Source organism: Triturus cristatus, chromosome 3_2 (assembly GCF_964204655.1).
Source record: "Triturus cristatus chromosome 3_2, aTriCri1.1, whole genome shotgun sequence".
Lineage (NCBI taxonomy): Eukaryota > Metazoa > Chordata > Amphibia > Caudata > Salamandridae > Triturus > Triturus cristatus.
The window spans coordinates 1,223,524,096-1,223,547,124 of NC_140584.1; the positions used below are offsets into that span (position 1 = coordinate 1,223,524,096).

Genomic DNA, 23,029 nt, shown 5'->3' on the forward strand with positions numbered 1-23,029 from the left:
GCTTCAGTGGTAGCGGTTCTGCCTGAAGGTCGTGAGGAACCCCGCAAGAAAATTCTGGAGGATTCGCGAACCACGTCAAGCGACCCCTGTATGTTGAAGTGGTCCAAAGGTCTTTTGCAGCGTGGTTACTCCTTCCTGACGGCTACTGACGACTGCTGCCCTGACTGCCGCCCTGCCTTGGCCCTTCCTTTGGTGATGTATGGTAAGGCGAGACGATAAACGGGCCTCTGTTGGTGTAAGAAGACATCCTTAGTTAATTATTTGGTGGGTCGCTCCCACAACTTTGGTTCTTTGATTTTGTTTTGTCTTTAGGTCCTTAGATTTGGGTATTGCAATAGCCGAAGCCGAGGGGTAAGGGCATTTGTGCTGTGTAAAATTTGATTTTACCCCCTTGATGTTTGTGAACAGTCCAGTGAAATCACGAGATGCCTGGTCTGACTAAGTTTGGAAAACTTTGTTCCTTTGGTTGTAATAGGGATTCCCGGCTTGAGGACACTTGTCCGATTCCTTCGGTTGGAACTCCCACTTATGAGCTCTATTCTAAACATGGTGTTGGCCCCATTGCCTTTAACGAGACATGGACCCGATACACGAAGAAAGATAGTGTTTTAAAATGGCCAGAAAATGGTAGTTTCAAGCCTGATGTGCTAGATAATTTGGAAGCAACTTTATTCAAAAGAAAAGCCCGTCCGGCAATGTTTGACTCTTTCCGCCTTTGGCGTAAGGAAGCTAAACAGAGAGAAATTAAACAAGCAAAATGAGATAGGAAAGCACAGGGTATGACGATTATACAGGCTGCTCAGCAATTTAAAGATGATGAAGTTAATAATGCGATGGAAATTTCAGAGAGACAGCATCGAATGGCGATAGATAAATGCTATCCGGTGTTGCCTGCTTCCCCTTCTGATACGAAAAAGGATTTAGAGGAAGATCCCTTGATGTCTCATTTATTGAGATTGCCTCCGCCCTATGCACAAGGTGCTAATGCACCCCCGTTATTACAGCCTGTTCAGCCGCCAGCAGTACTTCCGCCTGCTCCGGCTCTACCACATTTACCCCCTCAAGCATTACCCATACCAGCTTTGCCTTCAACTTCTTCTACTTTGCCCTCATCTCCTGAACTCCGATCTCCTTTGCCTTCTGATCCTCCTGTAATTACTGGTACCCCTTCTGTTAATTCGCCTAATACCTTGTCCCCTATCCTTATGTCTAATTCTCCGTCTGTGCGTAAACGACTCACGGACACTGTCTCTGGTATTTTATCTCCTTTCTTTGAGGCTTTAGATATGTCTCCGGCTTTCACTCGAAGACAATCTCGTAGTCAGTTCCCAGCTTCCGAAGAACGAGAAAATATGGACTCACTTGCTCGCAAATGGATCGAGAAGGGTCCCCAGTATAGTGTGCCCGATATTATGTCTACCTTTTCACAATGGAATGCGCCTACGCAAAGATATGTTTTTAATGTTATGTGTGATACTCTCGTTAAAGAATGGGAGGATATGAATTCGAGTCGGTTCCACAGGGTCTGTTAGATGTTCAGGCGGACTTCGATAAAGGACTTATTGTGGGTTCTAGGGTTGAGAACGCCGTAAGAACGCCGTAAGGAGGGAAGTCAGCCACGATACTGGGAGCAAAAGCTTGGAATCATATGCCAAAGGAACTGAGGGCAATCCAACGGGAAGATCTGTTTAGACGAGCCCTTAAGACCTGGATCTTTGGTCTATCAGACACCACCTCCCTTGCCTTCATTTAGATTGCACAGTAATCAGTCAGTGTTGTTATCTATAAGCGCCAGGAGGCTCCGTCAGGAGTGACAGTTGCGCTATATAAACCTTCCTTTTCATTTCATTCATTTCATCTTCGGGAGGTAAACAAAATTGTTGTACCGCAGTTTCCTGTTGTCCCAGATATCACTGCTCTGTTGACAATGATACCTTCCACAGCAACTTGGTTTTCTGTTATCGATCTGAAGAATGCTTTCTTTAGTATTCCCATTGCCGAAGAGAGTAGGGATACTTTTGGCTTCTCTCTTGGAGGCCGAAGCTTCCGGTTCAAGCGCGCACCTCAGGGCTATTGTGAGAGTCCCTCTATTTACAGTCAAGCTCTAAAATGTAATCTAGATGCTTTTTCTTTGCCGTCTGGTGCTACTCTTATTCAATACATGGACGACTTATTAATCGCTGCTGATTCAAAGGATATTTGCAAAAACGTGACTGTTGCATTACTACGTCACTTGTTTGATCTGAATCATAAGGTTTCACCTTCTAAGCTACAATATGTTCGTCGAGAGGTTACCTACTTGGGTCATCTCTTGTCAAAGGAGGGACGACGATTAACCCCAGAACGTATTCAGGCGATTGCTCAAATGTCTGTGCCATCCACACAAAGAGAGGTACGTGCCTTTTTGGGCATTACTTCTTATTGTAGGCAGTGGATTCTGAACTTTTCTTTGTTGGCCAAACCTCTGTTGGCCCTTACTTTGAAAGATACACCTCAGCCCCTTCCATGGACTGACGAATGTCAGAAGAGTTTTACTGACTTACGTACTGCTCTATGCTCTGCTCCTGTATTGGGTACTCCCGATTACAGTAAACCTTTCACGCTCTATGTCCATGAGAGAGTGAGGATTGTGCATTGTCAGTCTTAACGCAGCGTTTTGGAGACAAACAGCGGCCATGCGCTTATTTTTCGGCTATGTTAGATCCAGTAGCTAAAGCATTGCCTAGTTGTCTTAAAGCGACAGCAACTGCAATCTATATTCAACAGTCTGCTGGAGTGGTGCTAGATAACACTCTTATTGTTATGGTGCCACATGCAGTGGATACTTTGCTAAACAGGACGAAAACACAGCATCTTACGAGTGCTCGTTTGTCTGGATATGAGCTGACGCTCTTGGCTAGTCACGCGCACATTAAACGATGTAACACTTTAAATCCAGCTACTTTGTTGCCTCTTCCTGAAGAGAAAGGTGTTCAAGAAGAACATGATTGTTTCCTCCGTACTGAGGAAGAGACAAAAGGAAGAATTGACTTGAAAGATACGCCATTAGTGAATCCGGATGGAATTTTAAGGGTGGATGGTTCTTGTTTTAAGCTTCCTAATGGAGAGACAGTTTCAGCCTATGCTGTTACTACCTTGCATACGATTGTGGAAACAACACGCATCAGACATAATTCAGCTCAAGCAGCAGAACTGATAGCTTTGACTAGAGCGTGTGTGTTGTCGAAAGGAAAAATAGTGAACGTGTATACTGACAGCCAGTACGCGTTTGGTGTGGCGTTCAATTTTGGACGTCTATGGAAGGAAAGGGGATTCCTTACCTCACATGGCACTAAGATACAGCATGGTCAGTTGGTGACGGACCTTCTTGAGTCACTTGCTTTGCCTACCCAGATAGCGATTGTGAAGTGTAGTGCACATAAAAAGATTACAGATGATGTTGGTCGAGGAAATGCATTTGCGGATGAAGTAACGAAAAAGACAGCCAGAGATGCTACAAGTCGCATGTATGTTGCGGTTCCTGCGAACTGGGTCAGAGAAAGAGGAATGTATGAGGATACAGTAGAAAGTGTAAAATCAATTCAAGAAGAGGCTACAGAGAAAGAGTTGAGTAGGTGGAAAGAAAGTACAGGAATGTTAGATGAGATGGGATGTTGGGTGGAATTGTCCGAGCACCAACGTTGGCTGTTACCAGATGCCTATGTACTACCAGTTGTTACTATGGCGCATGGTCCAGCCCACCTAAGTGCGAAGGGAATATGCAAGCTTCTGGCTCCAGTATGGCAGAACGAGGCTATCCCAAAGTGTGCAGACAATGTAGTAAAACATTGTATTGTTTGTCTAATGTATAATCCGGGAAAGGGAACCCCAACTCCAGCAGGTCATTTTGATCCTCCGACTTATCCATTTGAGGTGTTGCAAATCGATTACATTCACATGGAACGATGCAACAACCTCAAATATGTTCTAGTGGTGGTATGCATCTTTACTAGATGGATAGAAGCTTACCCTATGAAAGACAACACTGCTTTATCAACTGCCAAAGTACTTCTAAAGGAGTTTTTCCCTAGGTTTGGTTTGCCGCGCATTGTTTGGAGTGACAATGGGAACGAATTTGTGGGCCAAGTCATGCAAAAAGTTTGTGCAGGTCTTGGTATCAAGCAGAAGTTCCATGCGGCAAACCATCCACAGTCAGCGGGTCTAGTGGAATGCTACAATGGTACTTTAAAGCTTAAGCTTGCAAAAGTGCAGGCTAGTACAGGACTTAATTGGCCCGATGCTCTACCATTGGCTCTTCTATCCACCAGAACAGCAGTACACTCTCGTCTGGGACTTAGCCCTTATGAAGTGGTTTGGGCGCCCAGCTAATATATGGGGAGTCCCTCGCCCTAAGAAATATTCAAGCTTGCCATATCCAATGTTGATTGATTACTTGCATGACCTCACAACTAAGGTGCGTGTTCTCCATCAACAGATTCAAAATGCTTTGCCAGAGGCCTCCACAGACCCAGGCCATTCCATTCAGCCAGGCAACTGGGTGTGCGTGAAGAATTTCCAGAGGACAAAGAATTTGGAGCCTCGGTGGAAGGAACCTCGACAGGTCCTCCTAACCACGAGAACAGCGGTGAAGGTCGAAGGAAAGAAAAACTGGATTCACGGCGTGCATTGCAAGAAAGTGCCTTTGCCTTTACCCTTTGACCAGTGGGTTCGTTAGGGCATTAGTGACTCTGAGAGCGAAAAGGTCCCAAGATTCATACCTTTTAGTGATGCACGCCTGAATGGAACATTGTCGGAGAAAGAGGACGACGACATTCTTCAGCAAGCTGTACCACCACATCTTTGCTTAGATACTACAAATCCATGAACATTGTTTCAGGATCAGACTGTCCCCAACCAAACTCATTACAATTTGAGACCAAGATTGAAAGAGAAAACTTAAAATTCTTTCTCTCCTATGTAGTTTCTATCCCGGTTGCAGGGTCACGGTAGGAGTCTTGGTTGTGACCTGAGTAGTGGCAATAGGCCTGTAGGACTTGCAGTGTCATAGGACGGCAGACAATCGTGACCAAGTGATTGAGGAAGATTGACGTGAGCATCCACTTAGAAGATGGAAACTGCATTAGGAAAAAGAGAGAAAAAGGATAAGATAAGAAAAGAATCTTGTAGATTAATGTACAGTCATTGTGGTATTACTTTATGTGTTATTATATCATTGTGTATTCTATCGGCGTGTATAGGTTGGATTATTCATGCTCTGCATCGAAAAGTTGTCTCTCCTTCTGTCTCTTTGTCTTCTACTATCTCTCCACATCTATTTCATACACTTCCTCAACATGAACTCATTAGAAGAACCGAATATTACAATAATTCATTTGTCCAATTATTACATCAACACCAATTAGTGATTAATACAACCGACTGTTGGGTGTGTGGACTTATGCCACATACCACCAGGGGTGGGCGGAATTTGCGAAATTAACTTTTGCAAATTATTGCGAAAATGCTGAAAATCTCCGCAAACATGCCGGAAATATCGCGAAGACGCGGAAGTGTTTTTCCCGCCTGTCCGCGGTATTTTTTGCGTGATCGCGGGTCGCCAACTTACCCATGCGGTTGCTCACGGGCGCGGCCATCTTGTTTTCACTTGTCCCGCCCTCTCGCGATGCTTACTTCCTGTTCCGGGTTGCGCAATGCATGTACGCGCCCGTTCGCGGTCGATATTTCCTGTTCGCGACCGCTTTTACATGATCGCGTTGCTTTTTGCTTGCTCGGGGAGAAAATATTGCGCGAACTTGCGCACGTGGTCGCAATGGGCGCGGCCATCTTGTTTTTCATTCTATTGCATGGTTCTGGGGCCTGATTTTCAATCCTCCCAAAATCTTTTCAATCCTTTGTTTATAGCCACTTTTTTTGGATCTTTATTACTTATTATTTCTCTAACTATTTTCCTGCTTCTATATTTTTGGTTTTTGCCTACTTTTTTTTTGTTTTTTAGCTACTTTTTCTCTTTCTATTGCCTGCTATTTAATTCCTTTTCTCCTTTATTTATTTTACCTTTTCTTTCCCGCCCCGTCCCCAGAACCATGTCCAAGGGTAGGGCTGTTCGCCGGCGCAGCCAGAGCCGCGACCGCCTTCCTTGCGGAAGGCGGCGCCCACAAGGGGTGCAGGCACGGGCCATATTTGGGGAGGTGGAGTTGGCTGCACTAATTTTCTTTGTGCAGCGCTACCTCCCCAAAACCCTGGCAGTAGGTGGCAGGCCTGGGTCCGGGTACGGCCTCCGGGAGTGTCAGCAGCGGTGGGGGAAGGTGCGCTGGGCAGTGTCGCGCATCTCTGGGGTCCGGCGCGCCCAGGCGCAGCTGACGCACCGGTGGTCCGACATCCTGAACCGTGAGCAGGACCTGCTGGACCTGCTAGGAGTGGAGGTCCTTGAGCTTGGTGAGTACCTATTTAATTATTACAACTTTGTGTCTGTTCTTCTGCTCTGTGTTATATATTGCGAATATATTTTTTTTCCTTCCAACCAGCTAGAATGTTGCAGCTTACAATACATTCCAGGTTAATAACGTTTAAAAGTCTTCTGTGATTCTGGTGCTCTTCTGCGCTACTACTAATCTTACTTGTTTGCAGCTTTGTGTTTGCGCTTGCTTAGCGTGATTCTTTACGAGTTTATTTTAGAGAAATTAAGTTACGTAATGCTACAGTGACTCTAGTCCACTCCTTACTTTGTCCCGTCACTAATAGATAGGGGCGGATTGATGTTTAGGTACTTTGTATGAGCTTCTAATTTGTTAGTGGTATGCGTGATGCCCCCTCACTCAGTTCCGTGACGTGCTGCTAGTACGGCAGTCTTTATTAGAACCTTTTCTAGTTTGTTCAATGAGTGGTGGTAGGCTTAGCAGTTACTTAGCACTAGCAGATCAGCATCAATCAAACCAAAATTTGGTGTATACAAAAAATGTAGTCATGTTCATGTGTCCTCCATGATTTGACCATACGCATTGTTGAGGAATACAGTGGAAATGCATACTTAATGTACAATTGGCATGCCTAGAATAGGTGGGCTAGGTTGGGTGGTACGTTGTACTTAGGCTTAGTTGTAACATAGTTTTCTGGAATCAGGATGGAAGACTGGATTACTGTTGATAAATAGTAACTTGAGTAGTCGAACTGCGAATCCCCCGATATTAGTTATTGCAATTGTTGTTTACATAAGTGTTTTTTGACCGTTGTTGAAAAATATTGTATTTGTTTGACACCATCCATCAATGTTGGTCTCTTTCTTATATCTTTCCTGTTCATCAGCACCCAGGGGCAGACCGACAGGGACTGGGCAGTCGGCGGGACAGGAAGAACACCGCAGGAGGACACCGCTTAGGGCTCCTCTGCTGGCCCCAGTAAGTCTTCTTGTTTTTAATAATATTTCTTATTCCATAACTTTTACTGCCTCGTATTTTTCACGAACTATTGTTTGTTTCCAAATGCTATTTTTTTACCACCAATTATCTTTCGATCCGTACGGTTTCAAAAATCGTATCCCTGCCTCCGCTATGATGACTCTGAGTACTACTACTACTACATACTATCAGTCTGTCTGTACTGTAGTAGCTAGTCTTGCCCAGTTGGCCAGTGCCACTCTTTGTGAAAGGTTGTAATATAAAACTCATATTCACCAGTAGCTCGAGCCATTGAGTCCAATCCGTTGGGTCGTCGTCTTGTACTACTTTGACTCTTATAATTGATCTTGAGGCTTTGAAAATTCACAGCAACAACAGCCCTACCAGATTTATTACTATTTTGATATGATACCCTATAGTGTCGTACTTTAATCTTTGTGACCGCGTAGGGGACAGGGCCCTACCCCTGTCTATCTTGGTATTAGTAAACCGCAAATGGTAAATGCGGCATGTACGAGTGCTTTATATATCGTTCTAGCTATGAATGCACTGTGTACACGTTATTCTGCTTCAACTACGCGGGTTCCATTTTGGAAGCAGTGGCCATCTTGTCATTGCCCTCACATAGGCTATAATGGAGTAAATACGGGCCTCACAGTACATGGGCTTCTCCTCTGACTTCTCTGTGACCTGGGCAGCTGGCTCTGCTGCCCCAGGTCAAACCGGTCTCACGAGCTCCCCTTCCTCCGTCCACCTGTGATTAGCATCAGGGCTTGACCCATCATAAAACCCTTTCATTCTACACAATCCTCCGGCTAATCTCTTTCACACCTGCTTGTTCCTGCTTTATGACTTGTTTCCCAAAACAGGAGATGCTCGTGTTTATTGGGGGGGGTCTATTGACATCAAATGTGGGATCTGAACCTTACTGTGTAAATCATTGTGGGCTGGCCGAACTGGAATGTGGGATGGTCATCATGACTCTGCTTTTTCGTTTGTAATGTATACCTTTATATGGCCATATCGTAAACCAAGGAATGTGTGCCTGAAGCATGATATTTTGTATTTAAGGAGAAGCCCGTTCCTATGATTTTCAGCAGTCTCCTGAGAACATACACGCTGTTGTACTTCTAGGACACCTGTAATTGGTCTGCAGCCAATAAACGAATCTTTGACTTCACCCAGAAGACTCTGTGTTTCTGTAGGTCTGGAACAGGGTGAACCCAGAAGTCATAGGGTGTGTGCCCCTGCACCGCTGGGTCTAAAATACCCAGTACTTCAATAGGACATACTACTGTTGTAGGGATCTTGCACATACACAGACATTTGCACCAGAAAATAGGATGTTGGTGATGGTAGGTTGGACCTTCCTTGCACACCTCAATCAGAAATTCCGCACCCACCACAATTCCACTGCTTGACTATAGTACTGTCTTGTCATAACTATTAGGTCTTGGAACCCTCCCCCCAAGATACCAAACAAGTAGACAACCCAGAACATAACACACCCAACCTCTCAGTCGTGGAAGCAATTCACATGCACACCCTTACTTTAATTTGCTCACTCGTGTAAGTTAGTCCACACCAAATACCACCAAGTCTATGTAAGTTCAAAATGTTTATTTCAATTTGAGAAGGTCTGTACACTGTTTTCTTATAAATGCAGCACCAACCGGAAAATCAATATCATTAAAACAATATACATTGTTACACTTATACAGTTGGGAATTAAATCATGATAACTGAACAGTGGTGGAAGGCAGCACCACCATCTCATAGCAATTTAGTTTATATAAATTTATAAATGAAGATGTGAGTGAAGGGACCCCTCACCATAGAAGAACCTAGTACTGGTAGTTGTTGCATCATTCAGAAGCTCTGGTTCGTAGAAGGGAATCTTGCGTCTGTAATGCGAAAAAAGAAATGGTGTGCGTTTGTATATTGCAACTTGCAAGCAATTCTCAGCCGTGCCAAAAAGTGTAGCATCTATGGATTAGCAATATGGACTAACAGTAACAGTAGTACACCAGTACTTCCTAAAAAAGTGGCTTGTTAATGTTTGTTGACCGCTTGTACGCAGCGCGTAGACTAGACAGTAGCAGCGTGAGGCAGGTCATGTGGGCTCAAAGGTGTCTTAATAAGCTGCAAGGTAAAGGTAATGTCACATGTGCAAAAATAAAAGACACAAAGGTAAAATGGTAGCATGGCTAGGGCTAATTAAGCAAAGGCTACAATGATCATATATAACTATTAGTGTCTACTCTACTACTACCTGATTTGTACTAGTGATGTATGTTAGTATTAACTCATTTTTCAACCTTGCTACTGATCAATAGGGGGGAGGTGTATATGACGCCTAATAAATGTGTAATGTTTTCTAGGCGCACTACCGACCACCATTGCCGGGGCCAGCGAACGCGGAGGGCGAGGATGCGGCAGTTGCTGCCGATACCGACGATGGAGCGGTAGGGGGAGTGGCAGCACCAGTGGCAGGCGGTGGTAAGTTAGATTCATAATCCTTAACTATTGTTGAACTTGATAGTACACTCACTGCAAGGTTGTACTGTATGTATATGTATACTGTACAGTTGTGACTTAGGGCCCCATTAGGATGGTGGGCGTATTGACCCCGCCGAGCCAGCTGGAATTCACTGCAGACACCGCAGGGGCAAACCTCCTGCCATCCCTGTAGAAAATATTCAGACCCCCCCACATGTCGACCAGGCGAAAAAGGGTTCAATATGCCGGTGGTGTCTCTCTGAACACACCGCCAGCCATATAATCTGCATTTTGGAATGCCTTTGCGTGGCGGCATTGCCGTCCGCCACGGAAAGGCATGCAGACATTGCAGAGTATGCTTGGGTGCCCCCATGGAGGGTACCTACCTATGCTATGGTACCCCCCCGTCTTTCAAAGCAAAACGTGACAGGCTCCGTGCGGGGCCCGTCATGTTGTGCTTGGAAAAGCAGCACAACATTTTAGCATTGCTTTCAGCAAAGTCAACCAGAATGTAAAAAAAAACAGGATGCGCCCGCCACTGTGCCGGGCGCATCATCCTAATTAATTGTCCCCACGGGACCCCCACCCTTTTTAGCATGAGGATGGCGGGCGGACAAAGTCCGCATGCTATCCGATGTGGTAAGTAAGTATGAGTTGTTGGGGACGTTTGAAGAGTAAACTAGAAGACTAGAATTCCCTTTAATTGGCATAGGAGCCAGAGTATTGAGTAACCAATGGCCTCATCTATCTGATTTCAACTCAGCTTTGAAAGTTTTATGGAGAAGAGCACCTGGTGCACTGTTCAACTAAAAAAGTGAAAGTCGGGTGGAAGGAAGAAGGACGGGCGACATTTAAAATGTTATGTACTACTGTGCTTTATTGTGCTACTCTACCATGCCACTATGTGTAAAAATAATTACATTGGCCTACTGTTTTTCTAAGAGTATATTTTACAATTTTCTTATTTTTTTCTTTTTGATACACAGCTACTCCGAAACAAAATCGGAAGGAGTTGGCCACCAAGGCACGGCGCCGGAAGCTGGAGGCAATCCAGCGAGAATACCGGCGGCTGGTGGTCTTAGCCGAGGAGGAGACTGCGGCTGCAATTGTTGAAGCCTCCTCCCGTGGCCCGGGCCCCAGCCACCGCCCTCCAGCGGTACGGCATCACTGTCTGGCGGCTGCCTGCCGCCACCGTGCCATCTCCGGTGCCCTCCCCCACTGTGGCTGCAACTGCCACACCCTTAGACGCCGCGTCACCCGTTTAGAGGGCGAGATGCGCCAGATGCGTGTCTTCCTTGAGTCCCGCCCCACCACTTAGTCCCTGTCATCCTGTTCTGCCCCTTTTTTAATTCTTGTTTGGGTGGGTGGGTAGGAACTTGTTTGTGTGTTACGGACTTCTATGGACATTGTTTGGGGTTAGGGAGGGGGGTGGATCAGCTTTTGTGGGTTTAGTTTATTTTTGTTACGGTAAATTAAATATATTTTTCTATGTTACATGCAATGTTGTTAATGTTTTGTAGGTGGGGTAACTGTTTTACATCACACTGTTTCCTTGCTGGTGCATGGCCGCCCATAGCCTGTGTTTGATTTCAATAATTTGCTGACTGTATAAGACACAAACAGATAGATGCGACACACCTCACTCATTGACTGGTCCTTCTAGTACTTTCAGTCTGTCCTCTAGTATATGCATTCTTTGTACTGGTGTGTGAAAACGAAATCATTGTCAACATGTCCATTATTAATTCTGCCTCCCCCAAACTTGTCTCTTACCGGTGCTTGATGTTTATGTCCAACTGTGGCACAGCACTGGCTGCATGGTGAAGATGGTTTCCTTTTTCATACATGCCATGATTGGGGTGGTGGTGGTGGTAGCATAGTAGTAGTAGTAGACACTGGCAGGGCGGCAGCATTTGCAAAAAAAGAAAAGGAGACAGTCAATCGCCTTTGAGAGACTGTTAGAGGAGTAGTTGAATGAAGTACAGTACAGAACTTACCGAGCAACAATAATATGCTCAAATATTTGACAAAAAAACAGAATGGTGGTTAGGAGGATAGCCTACTAGACAGAGTTACAAACTATAGTTGTGTCGAGTCACTTGACTAGGCCTACAGCCTAACAGTTAGTGCTGTATATGAGGAATGACAACAAACAAATCCAATCAATGCCGGCAATTCATGCTGAGGTATATGTTCCTTTGTTAAAAAAAATAACCTCTGAAATAGTCAAGTCAAGTCAAGTCAAAAAGCTTTATTTCGATAAAAATTATCATAAAAGCATATACAAGAAAAGCATGACAAAAATGAGAGTTCATTTAGGGAACAATTTTACAGCAAATTCCTGATAATGGCTTGATGACTGGTTTAAAAACATATTAAAAACACTGATTTAAAACCATGGTTTAAAACTGTAGATTAAAAAAGACGTATAAAAAAACAATTCATTATATCAACTAGTGCAGTTATTCAGTTTGTTTCTGATGATCCAGGACCAGCCCAGGAATTTTGCCACAGCACAGACTAAGACCAAACTTGTGTCAGAACGCAAAATGCGTAAAGCAACTCGATAGTTCAAAATGCCTAGAAGACGACAGGCGGGGGCTAACCATCGCCTTCTAGGATTGCTATACACTGGGCATTCGAACATAATGTGTGCTATACTTTCAACCTTTTCAGGGCATATCGGGCAAGTAGCAGGGGTCTGGTAGGGAGGCTTCCATTTGCTGGTAAATTCGCGGGTAGGGAGGGTCTCGAGTCTGAATTGGAAGTACAATGCTCTGTCCCTAGGTTTTGTTATAAACTCAAGAAAGGGCTCAAAGTTAACTGACTGCTTAAAGGTGTAATAAGCTTCAGTTAGTCTTCCAGGGTTGGGTCTACTAAGATCTCGATTGTCGATCCAAGCCCAATAGGCTTTTTTGATATCAGCCTTGCTCACAGGGGCTCCATGTTCCCAAAGGTCGTTGAAGCCAAGCTGGATAAGGGATTTTTTAATATTACATAGCCAGCTTATTTTTTGGGAGCCAGATGTGTTCATTAATTCTCTCAAGCCCTCAGTATATTTTTTCAACTCCGGGGTACGCCATAAACGAGCCCAAAATAAAAGGGGACGTAACCTGGCAATGTCCTTAAGTGAGCGCCTACCCAGATCACTAAAACAAGGTTTCAAAGGAGTACCCCTGGGCATAGCTACTAGTTCTCTTAGGAATTTGTTCTCGGACAAAGTAAGTTCGTCTGTGTTCTCGAACCCCCACAGTTCGGCTCCATACATAGCTGAACCTAATGCTTTGGCCTGGTAAATTGTTAATGCAGGAGTAATTGGCTTACTCCTCGAGGAGCGGTGTTCTTTAGCAATTACCCCCGCAGCCCGCTTATGATTAAGTAGCATTTTGTAAATGTGGGGCTTCCAGCTCATGTTGTCGGAGATCCTAATACCTAGGTAGTCGAATAGTTTAACATATTCTAGGGGGACTCCATCAGAAAAAATAGATACACTAGGTGATTTACGAGATTTAAAAGAGAGGAGCTTAGTTTTGGAAGTGTTAATGACCAAGCCTCTCATTGTGCAGAACAAGTAAAATCTGTCTAAAAGCTTCTGTAACCCTGCTGGAGTCTTGGACAAGAGCAGGGTGTCATCAGCAAATAAAAGGGTGGGGACTTTTTCCCCCGCCAGAACAGGAGCGTCCGCCGGGACTTCTAGCAAAAATTTCACCACTCCGTTCACAAAAAGAGAGAAGAGGGTGGGCGCTAGTACACAGCCCTGGCGGACTCCTCTGTTGACTGGGATCTTATCAGTGCGCTGTGCTTGACTGCCCCATCTCACCCTGGCAAAATTCCCCTCATGTAGGCGCACCAGGAGGTCAAGGATATAAGGCGGGAAACCCAGGTCATAAAGGACAGACCATAGACGGTCACGAGGGACCAGGTCGAAGGCCGACTTCAGATCGATAAAGGCCAGGTGGAGATTGCCCTTACCAATCTGCACAGTTTTCCAGTATAGCAATAGGAGCCTAAAGACCTGGTCAATCGTGCCCGTGAATGGCCTGAACCCAGCCTGATAGTGTGATAAGATGTCGTTGTCAGTGACCCATAGTAGAATTCGCTCCAGCAGGACCCTGCCAACCACCTTCTGACTGACGTCAATGAGGCTTATTGGCCTGTAGTTAGCAGGGTCCTCCCTGGAGCCCTTCTTAAATATGGGTATGACCTCCGCCCCCCTCCAAGACTCGGGGATGGGTAATCCCTTTAAAAGGGCATTCAGTAGAATTGTGAAATAAACAGCCCAAGACTTGGGGTCAGAGCGGAACAAGTCTCCAGGTAGGCCGTCTGGGCCTGCAGCTTTAGCTGGGACCAGCCTATTAATGGCAGACATGACTTCAATTTCAGTGAAGGGATCATTGTCATGCGAGGTTAGGTCTGTGGGAACATTAACAGAAGAAGCGCCGGTACTTTGTGCACTGTCATCCGAATAGAGTGACGAAAAATGGGTAAACCACTCGTCATTGGTAATGTGGTTGGGGATTGTATCAGGTTCATGGCCTTGGGAGAATCTACAAAGGTTCCAAAATGTGGTCCCATCCCTTGCTAGGCTGGCATCTTTTAAGGCCAGCCAATGAGATTCTTCCCATACACGCTTTGCGTTATCAAGAGCCTTCCTATATATAGACCTGGCATTCTTGATTAAGATACAATCCTTGGATTTAATGGCGGATACAAGCATTTTTCTACTAGATCTACACTCTAGGTTGAACCAAGAACCGGGTGTTTTAAGATTGTGGGAGTTGTTAGAGGAAAGAGATGTAAAAAGGGACCCAATAGACTCAATGGTGTCTGCATGGATAGACACGGCTCTTGATTTCTCATTAACATCTTCGCAGGCTTGCCTAAGTTCGGCCGTTTTTAATAGCAGTATTTCTTTATTAGTAAACAATTTTTGGGCGTCCACTGCAACTTTGGGCCATTTGAGATATCTTTTACAGTTAGATGGGATGACATCTCTAGTAAGCAATGTCGGGCGATGATCAGAGGATAATTGATCAGGAGTCCATGGGCTCTTTAGGGTCAGGCAAAGAGAGTTATGGTCACTGTCGATGGTAGGGAGAATGACCATATCCACTGCATAATGCCAGAGTCTTCGGTCAATTAGAATGTAATCAATTCTTGATGGGCTGGAAATTCTGTTAAAAGTAGTAGCTGCATGAAGGTCGGAGGGAAGTCGGCCATTAGCGGCTCTCAGCCCATATTCCATAACCAGGGCATTCAGTTGGATTACTACCGGTGACCATCTCGTTACTGGGGGGATGGAAAGGGAGGGTATACCCCACCTAGTGTCTTCCTCTGCAACATCCAAGATATCTTCGGTGGCGAGGGGTTCAAAAGTGCAATTGAAGTCTCCGGCAGCCAGAATGAATGAATTCGGGGGACAAGAGGAAAATTCCTCTTCTAAAATAGTGACGGTAGGGGACTTGGATCCTCCTTGGGTACCTCTAATATAGATGTTAAAGAGCTCAATAGTTGGCCCCCCTTTCAACCCATTCAGGGTTAAATGCAGCACGTCAGGAGACGAACATTGAACTAGTCTGACTCTACATGAGAGGGCTATATTAATCCATATTATAAGCCCCCCCGAAGGGCGTCCACGGCCAGTAGAGACCGCAGGGACGTAATAGCATGAGAAACCTGATTTATATAAGGGTGTGACACTCCAGGTCTCTTGAAATATGCAGATGTCATACATAGCTATAAGTCTATTCCATTCAGGGAGGGAAAGTTTAGCTTTCAGACCCGCAATGTTCCACGAGATAAGTTTGAGAGTCGTGTTTGGTACTGAAGGGGGGGGAATAACAGGATCATGTGAGATCAGAGATGGAACAACCCTTATTGATGCACCTTCTGCCCAATCCCCATTGCAGATGGTGGGTAATGGGGTTAAGGAAGTCGGTCTATGGTTGGGGGTGAGGGCAACTGGGGTAGCTTCGATAGGAGGTAGGGACATATGGGACACAGTTGTTAGTCAGTCAATTTGTCCAAGTGAGGAAGTTCCCTCGAGCCTTTGATAGGGCACCCCGCTACTCCGACCCACTAGGGCATGACTCAATGTCGAAGGATGTTTAAACTGAATAGAAGAAGAGTCAGGTGAAGAGGATCTATACTCTAATGCAATAAGGCCCTCAGCTAAATAGTGGTTGGCTAAGGTCAGTTCAATAATATCCTTCGAAGAGTTATTGGTTCTTAGTCTACGCGCCTGCACGAGGTCATCTCTGATGATAGATCGACAACCTCTAGAGTGACGGATCCAATGTGTAACTTTATTCTTTAAAGATTCTTCGCACTCATACCCATTGCTCTTGGGGACTCCCACCATATGGACAATGGGCTGGGAATTGGCCCTACAGTTTTGTAGTTCGGAGGATTTTCGAAGTGGGTTGGGGATTGCAGATTTCAGAGTACGATGACACTGGTTGGTTATAGTGTTGCCGTGCAATGATGGATGCGTTCTTTTATTGGGAGTGGATAATCCAGCCCCAGCTCTAGCAGATGATATTGTGTTTGTAGTGGATTGATAAGGAGGGACTGACGATTGAATGGGCATAATTGCACTAGAGTAAGTAGTAGTAGAAGAAGAGGCACATGATGCGTGGGGATGGTGAACAATGTTTGTTGGTGGATTTGATGATTGCGAGGGCTGTGTGGGGAGTCTTTTGACTTCTAATAATAATTCCTTGACTAGCGCTTTTAGGTCGTTGATTTCAAGTTTTAGTGCATTAATGGTTTCCATGAGTAAGCCCGGCGTTGGGTCTGCAACAGACACGCATTGTTGGCTAGCCATATATAGGGGCGATCCAGGAGCAAGAACTCCGTCCCCAGAATGGTCTGGGACCGGAGCTAATGGTACACTAGAAATAAAGTCACAACAGTCTGCAGAGTCATTCCCCAAGTCGGATAAAACCTCAAAGCGGTTTTTACACACAATAACAGTGGGCTCAAGGGGTACCCTGTTAACCACAGTAACGTAGGAGCTAGAGACTTCGGTAGTTGATCCCATAGTAGTGGAAAGATTGAGGGTACTGTCTAGGGCTGTTGGTGTTTGTACGATAGAGGCAGGTGGGGCAGTTTTCTTAATGAACATTTGGGGGATGGTGACGGGGCCTGGGCAGGTATTACTAGCAGGTAAAGGAGATGAAGACAAGGACACAGTAGTTATATCAGGATCCAGGAGTGTGGTACAATCGTCAACTAAAGATTCAATACGTTGTAGGGTAGCAGATGGAATAAGTTTCTTAGTAGTTTTACGGGCCTTGTTTCTTTTAGCCACACTGCCATTTGCGTCCGTCAATTTCCTTTTACCCATTATGGCTCTAGACCCCTCCCGCTAGCAGATATATCAGCACAATGCACTACGAGTGTGTCGAAAGTCCCCACAGACACAACACAAAATTATACCTTCAGTCGATGTAACACCCGATAGTAGTAGCGAAGCACTCTGGCCTCATGAGTCAGATGACAGGGACGTGGCCCTGCCCTGCCTCCACCTGCCCCGGACGGCCACAGACGGCCCGCCCTCTGCCCGGGCTCAGCCCGGCGCCGCCCGCGCGCATCCCGCGACGCGAAGGGAGCCAATACTTTTAAAGCGCCTCCGGGCGCGCTGTCATCCGGAAGTTTGCAGAGGCTCACGGGAGCTGTAGTTCCCCCAGCTACGGCCGATGGCGTGGGCCAGCCGGGAGAAACACACAGCGTCTGGAGCCCCGTCCACTGCAGCCTGCTAGGGACCCGGGAGAAGTGGTAAGTGCTGGCAGCTAGGGCTTCGGCAAATGTCCCCCGCTCCACCAAGGGAGCCAATACTTTTAAAGCACCTCCGGGCGCGCTGACATCCGGAAGTTTGCAGAGGCTCACGGGAGCTGTAGTTCCCCCAGCTACGGCCGATGGCGTGGGCCAGCCGGGAGAAACACACAGCGTCTGGAGCCCCGTCCACTGCAGCCTGCTAGGGACCCGGGAGAAGTGGTAAGTGCTGGCAGCTAGGGCTTCGGCAAATGTCCCCCGCTCCACCAAGGGAGCCAATACTTTTAAAGCGCCTCCGGGCGCGCTGACATCCGGAAGTTTGCAGAGGCTCACGGGAGCTGTAGTTCCCCCAGCTACGGCCGATGGCGTGGGCCAGCCGGGAGAAACACACAGCGTCTGGAGCCCCGTCCACTGCAGCCTGCTAGGGACCCGGGAGAAGTGGTAAGTGCTGGCAGCTAGGGCTTCGGCAAATGTCCCCCGCTCCACCAAGGGAGCCAATACTTTTAAAGCGCCTCCGGGCGCGCTGACATCCGGAAGTTTGCAGAGGCTCACGGGAGCTGTAGTTCCCCCAGCTACGGCCGATGGCGTGGGCCAGCCGGGAGAAACACACAGCGTCTGGAGCCCCGTCCACTGCAGCCTGCTAGGGACCCGGGAGAAGTGGTAAGTGCTGGCAGCTAGGGCTTCGGCAAATGTCCCCCCTCTGAAATATCCTACTCGTGGGTGGCCAAGCAGAAGAAGATCATCGCTCTGCCTTGAAATTGAAGTAGTGTTGCTTTCACCACATCCGCCCCAGCAAGTGTGTGATTAAGTATTGGTGTACATTTAATTTAGTTACACCTCGACAATAAGTCATACAGCCCGGGGGAAGAGGGTTAGGGTTTGTTGAATGGATGGGAAGGGGGTTTTTGGGAAAGGTTTGACATAGAAAAACAGTATGCATACATAGACAAACAAACGACAATCATTGAAGACTACCATATCCATATGTTAGGGGAGAAAAAGGCAATGCATGCATGATGATGAGAGACCCGGATTACATACACTTCTAGTTCTTGTTCTGTTGTTCCGGCCTTAATATTTTAACAGATAGCAAATAGAAATTTTAAATATTGGTAGGGAAGAATCGTAAACACAGAGCAAAGCTAATGATGATAATAACAACTCCAAGAACACACTGTTGTAAAGATTGTATACAAGATATTAATCTAATTATTTAAAGAAGATAAAAGTGGATACTGTTACTGTCTTATCCTGGTCAAAAATGTGGACTGGATTTGCATCTCGGCATTCCTCTTGCTCCTCTCGTCCATCAATCCTGGGTGTGTCGCCTCGCCACTCGCCACTGCCCGGCTGGAAAAAAAAATGTGATGGATTGGTAAGGTAATTAATATGCATTGTAATGTTTTACAGAGTTTAGGGCAAGGCCTGGCTTGTAATTGTAGATGGAAAACCAAAGAGGATATTGAGAAACAAAGTTGAAACAAATGCACAAGTTATGGTGTAGTGCAACATGAACACTTTCCGAGGTGGCATGTATGCATCATCTCTACTCTAGTCTGTTTCCAGCATTGACCTTCAACAGTAACAGGAGAGAGCAGGCCCACAGTGCTTAGCATTAGCACATCCTACGTTAACACTTAAAATACTTTTTTTTTCTCTCAAAGAGTTGGACAAACGCAAAGCACATTATCAATTCCAAACATAGCATTTTACAGTTTAAGTTAGTAAAATCAATGCACTGCAGTCATCCCACCGCTACACTCTATTCAACTTCTACACAGACATTTGGGTCTGCAGTGGTTGTTTTTGACGTGTTTACCTTTAGGCTTTTCCGTTTTATGCCACTCATGAAACGTCCTCCTGACGTCATCATCGTCTCTGATACTTTTACTGACTGACTGTGAAGATTGGCCTGCAGTATAAGTTACATTTTTATGACACAACAAGAGTAGAAATATAAATATTACTGACTTGAGTCATTCTTTATTGTGTACAGAAAGATAGATTACTAGTCCACTTTGACATCACTTTGTGCACAACAAACAAACAACGCAAACACAAAGACCAATAGCTCAAAGTCAGGTGTCCAATGCATGCCATTAATTGTCATCATTACCTGTTCCTTCTCATCTTAAGTTAACGGGCCGTCTATTTCGCCATCATCATGATAGACGGTGCTGTTGTGTCAATCATACTCATTGCGCAGATTGAGTGAGTCCCCTACCTGTATTGAATTAAAAGCAATGTATCACCAAGCTGCAGGAGAAGTACACATTTCTTATTTGCAAGAAGGGGAAAATTGAATTCACCTTGAGTTAAGTTTAGTGTGTTTTGTGGAAAGTTGATTAGTGGCAGTGCACAATTACATAAATTCAGGCACAACAAACACAACAAAATCTAAATCATTCAGTCTGCGACTCTGCGTCCAATGCATGGCATCAATCATTATTTGTTCCTTCTCATCTTAAGTTAACGGGCCATTTATTTCGCCATCATCATGATGGACGGTGCTGTTGTGTCAATCATACTCATTGCGCAGATTGAGTGAGTCCCCTTCCTGTATTGAATTAAAAGCAATGTATCACCAAGCTGCAGGAGAAGTACAAATTTCTTATTTGCAAGAAGGGGAAAATTAGTGTGTTCTGTAGAAAGTTGATTAGTGGCAGTGCACAATTGCATAAATTCATGCACAACAAACACAACAAAATCTAAATAATTCAGTCTGCGACTCTGCGTCCAATGCATGGCATCAATCATTACCTGTTCCATCTTATTTTCAGTTAATTACCAGTCTCTCTCGGCTCTGAAAGGAGGAGAGCTATAGTAGTCATCTGATTCATGGTCCACTTCTTTTGGAAGGACTAGGAAAGTTTGAATTTGTTGTTACCATCATCCAATCATCATTCATGAGGGAAATAGAATTGAGCAGGAGATTCAGTATGATGGAGCGGAGGAGCTGGATTCGGAGGACTGTACGGTCAAATAGCAGACACCTGATACTTGTATATTAAATTAGAAGAGTAGAAGATGGTGATAATGGATTTGTTGCGACTCACAAGTTTATAACTGGAACGACAGACACATAAACAAAGGGGGAAAAAAGGGAGGAAGACAGTAAGTGCAAGCCTAATTGTCAGGGAAGTATAGCTCGTCCTCAAACTCTGGGGGTTCATCCATTAGTAGGTAATCATCTGACACAATACTTCCGTCACCTGAGCCGCTGTCCTCATCTTCCTCCGTTGATTCATGTATTGTGTAATTCGGTGGAAGGAAGTGCTGATTTATCTTGATCATTGTTAACCTCTCCACATTTTTTGGAGATAAACTGGTCCTTCTCAATGTTACAATGGAACCAGCAGCACTGAAAACACGTTCGGAAGAGACTCTTGCAACAGGGCAAGCCAGATAGCTTAAAGCCAGCCTGCTGAGCTGTGGCCATTCAGACCTTTTCCTATACCAATACGGCAATGGGTTTTGATCAACGTACACCTCTGTTGGGTCGTCCAGATAGGCCTGGACCATCCGCTCAATGTTCAGGGTTGCTGCTGGCAAGCTTTTGTGCTGTTTTTTCTGTGCATCAGCACTGTGCTTACAAAGGCCCATCTTTACATACCAATCCTGTAATGATTGTACTCGGCCTAATGATCCAGTTATTGTTTCTGTAGTTGATAGTGATGGTGAGTGTTGTGATTGTGACTCTGAGCCAACCGCACTGCCCTCAGCCGACGAAGTTGCACTTGATTCTGCATGGCCTGCTTCAGTATCAGTAATTGTTGTGGGTTGATCTTGCGGGCTTTTAATTAGCAGCCCTTCGTTTTCCAACTTAATGGCTGCTTCAGCTATACAACTTTTGTAGCGGGCAACATCATTGTCGGAAAAAGCAAGGAATGTCTTCACTGGTCCTAATTTTGCACGTGGATCCAGAATTGTGGCACAAATGTAATGTTCTTGTGACAAAATTTTTATTTTGTATCCTTACATTTTCAGTTAAGCGCCGGGATAAGCTCTCCACCAAGTCATGGGCTTGCCTTCTGTCCTCTACACCTTTGTATGATTCAGACACATTATTCAGCTCATGCTCTAGCATTTGCAACAATGGGATAGCTTGGCCCATTGTACAGTCCTTCTTGCTGACTTCACGTGTGAAGACCTCAAAAGGAGACAGAATCTCAGTCAGGCATTTAATTAGGGTCCATTGATCCCTCTCAAGGTTCATGCCTTTAACACTAGCATCCCTGCTTCTGTACCAGACATATTCATGGAGTGACCTGTGCTGTTTGTACAGACGATCAAGCATGTAATACGTTGAGTTCCAACGTGTTGCCACCTCCTGGATGAGTGCCTTGACTGGCATCCTAAATTCACGTTGGATGATCCTCAGCTGCTTCCGAGCTTTAAAAGAATGGTTGAAATTAGTGCATATTCTTCGGCAGATGGGCAGTAAATTGCTGACTATGGGTTATTTTTTCAGAAAGTCTTGAACTATAATGTTTATGCAGTGCGCCAAACACGGAACCCTGAAATAGGAACCAAATTCCATGGCCTTAAGTACATTACTGCCATTGTCTGTGGCAACAAAACCAATACCAAGCCCTCTGGGCTGCAGCCATTCCAAAACCTTGGTGCGAAACTCTTCTAAACTGTTTTCAGCCGTATGAGATTTCTCCATGGCGAACATGGCTACAGTTGCATGTTTCCGAGTACCTTCAAAAATCGCACCTGTGTCAACAACACTTCGTGCAGATAGTTTATCTCTAACCTCTACAAAAGATATCCAGTGTGCAGTGATGCACATGTAATCTGTGGCTTGGCAACTGCTCCACATGTCTGTTGTCAGGTGGATATTGTGTACTGCAAACCTTGACCAACCAATTCCAGCACATCATGATTAGGCCTGGGCAAAATTTCCGTTCCGTTCGCGGAATTTGCGATAATTTGGCATTTCCGCGTTCCGCGGAGAGCGCGGAAATGTCAAAATTTCCGCATTCCGCAGCTTTGCGATAATTTGGTACTTGCTCGCGCTGTAAAATAAAATTTCTTCTCGCGATCATGCACCGCGAGAAGAGTGAAAACAAGATGGCCGCGCCCGCAAGCAACCGCATGGGTAAGTTGGCGAGCCGCGAACACGAAGAAAATACCGCGAACGGGCGGGAAAAAAACTTCCGCATCTTCGCGATATTTCCGCGTGTTTGCGGAGATTTTAAACATTTTCGCGATAATTTGCGAAAGTCGCTTTCGCAAATTCCGCCCACCCCTAATCATGATGTAGTGCCGGAACAGCAATTCTTGCAAAATAGGACCGGCTGGGAACTTTCCATTTCGGGCAGATGGCAGACACAAATTCAAGGAAACCCACCCCT

The 23,029-nt window shown here is 45.4% G+C and overlaps 1 protein-coding gene across 5 annotated transcripts in view; it reads right to left on the reverse strand.

Annotated features, from left to right (window-relative positions):
• The window catches only part of LOC146859510 (CD5 antigen-like), a 956,076-nt gene that overhangs the window by 730,437 nt on the left and 202,610 nt on the right, over positions 1-23,029 (reverse strand). Inside the window, exon 1 of one of the 5 annotated variants that reach the window (XM_085650224.1) lies at positions 11,667-13,825. The exons of the other annotated variants lie outside the window; for them this stretch is intronic. The gene's annotated coding sequence lies outside the window, so the exon portion shown is untranslated. Of the gene's footprint in view, positions 1-11,666; positions 13,826-23,029 lie in introns of those variants that run through there. 5 annotated transcript variants of the gene reach the window in all.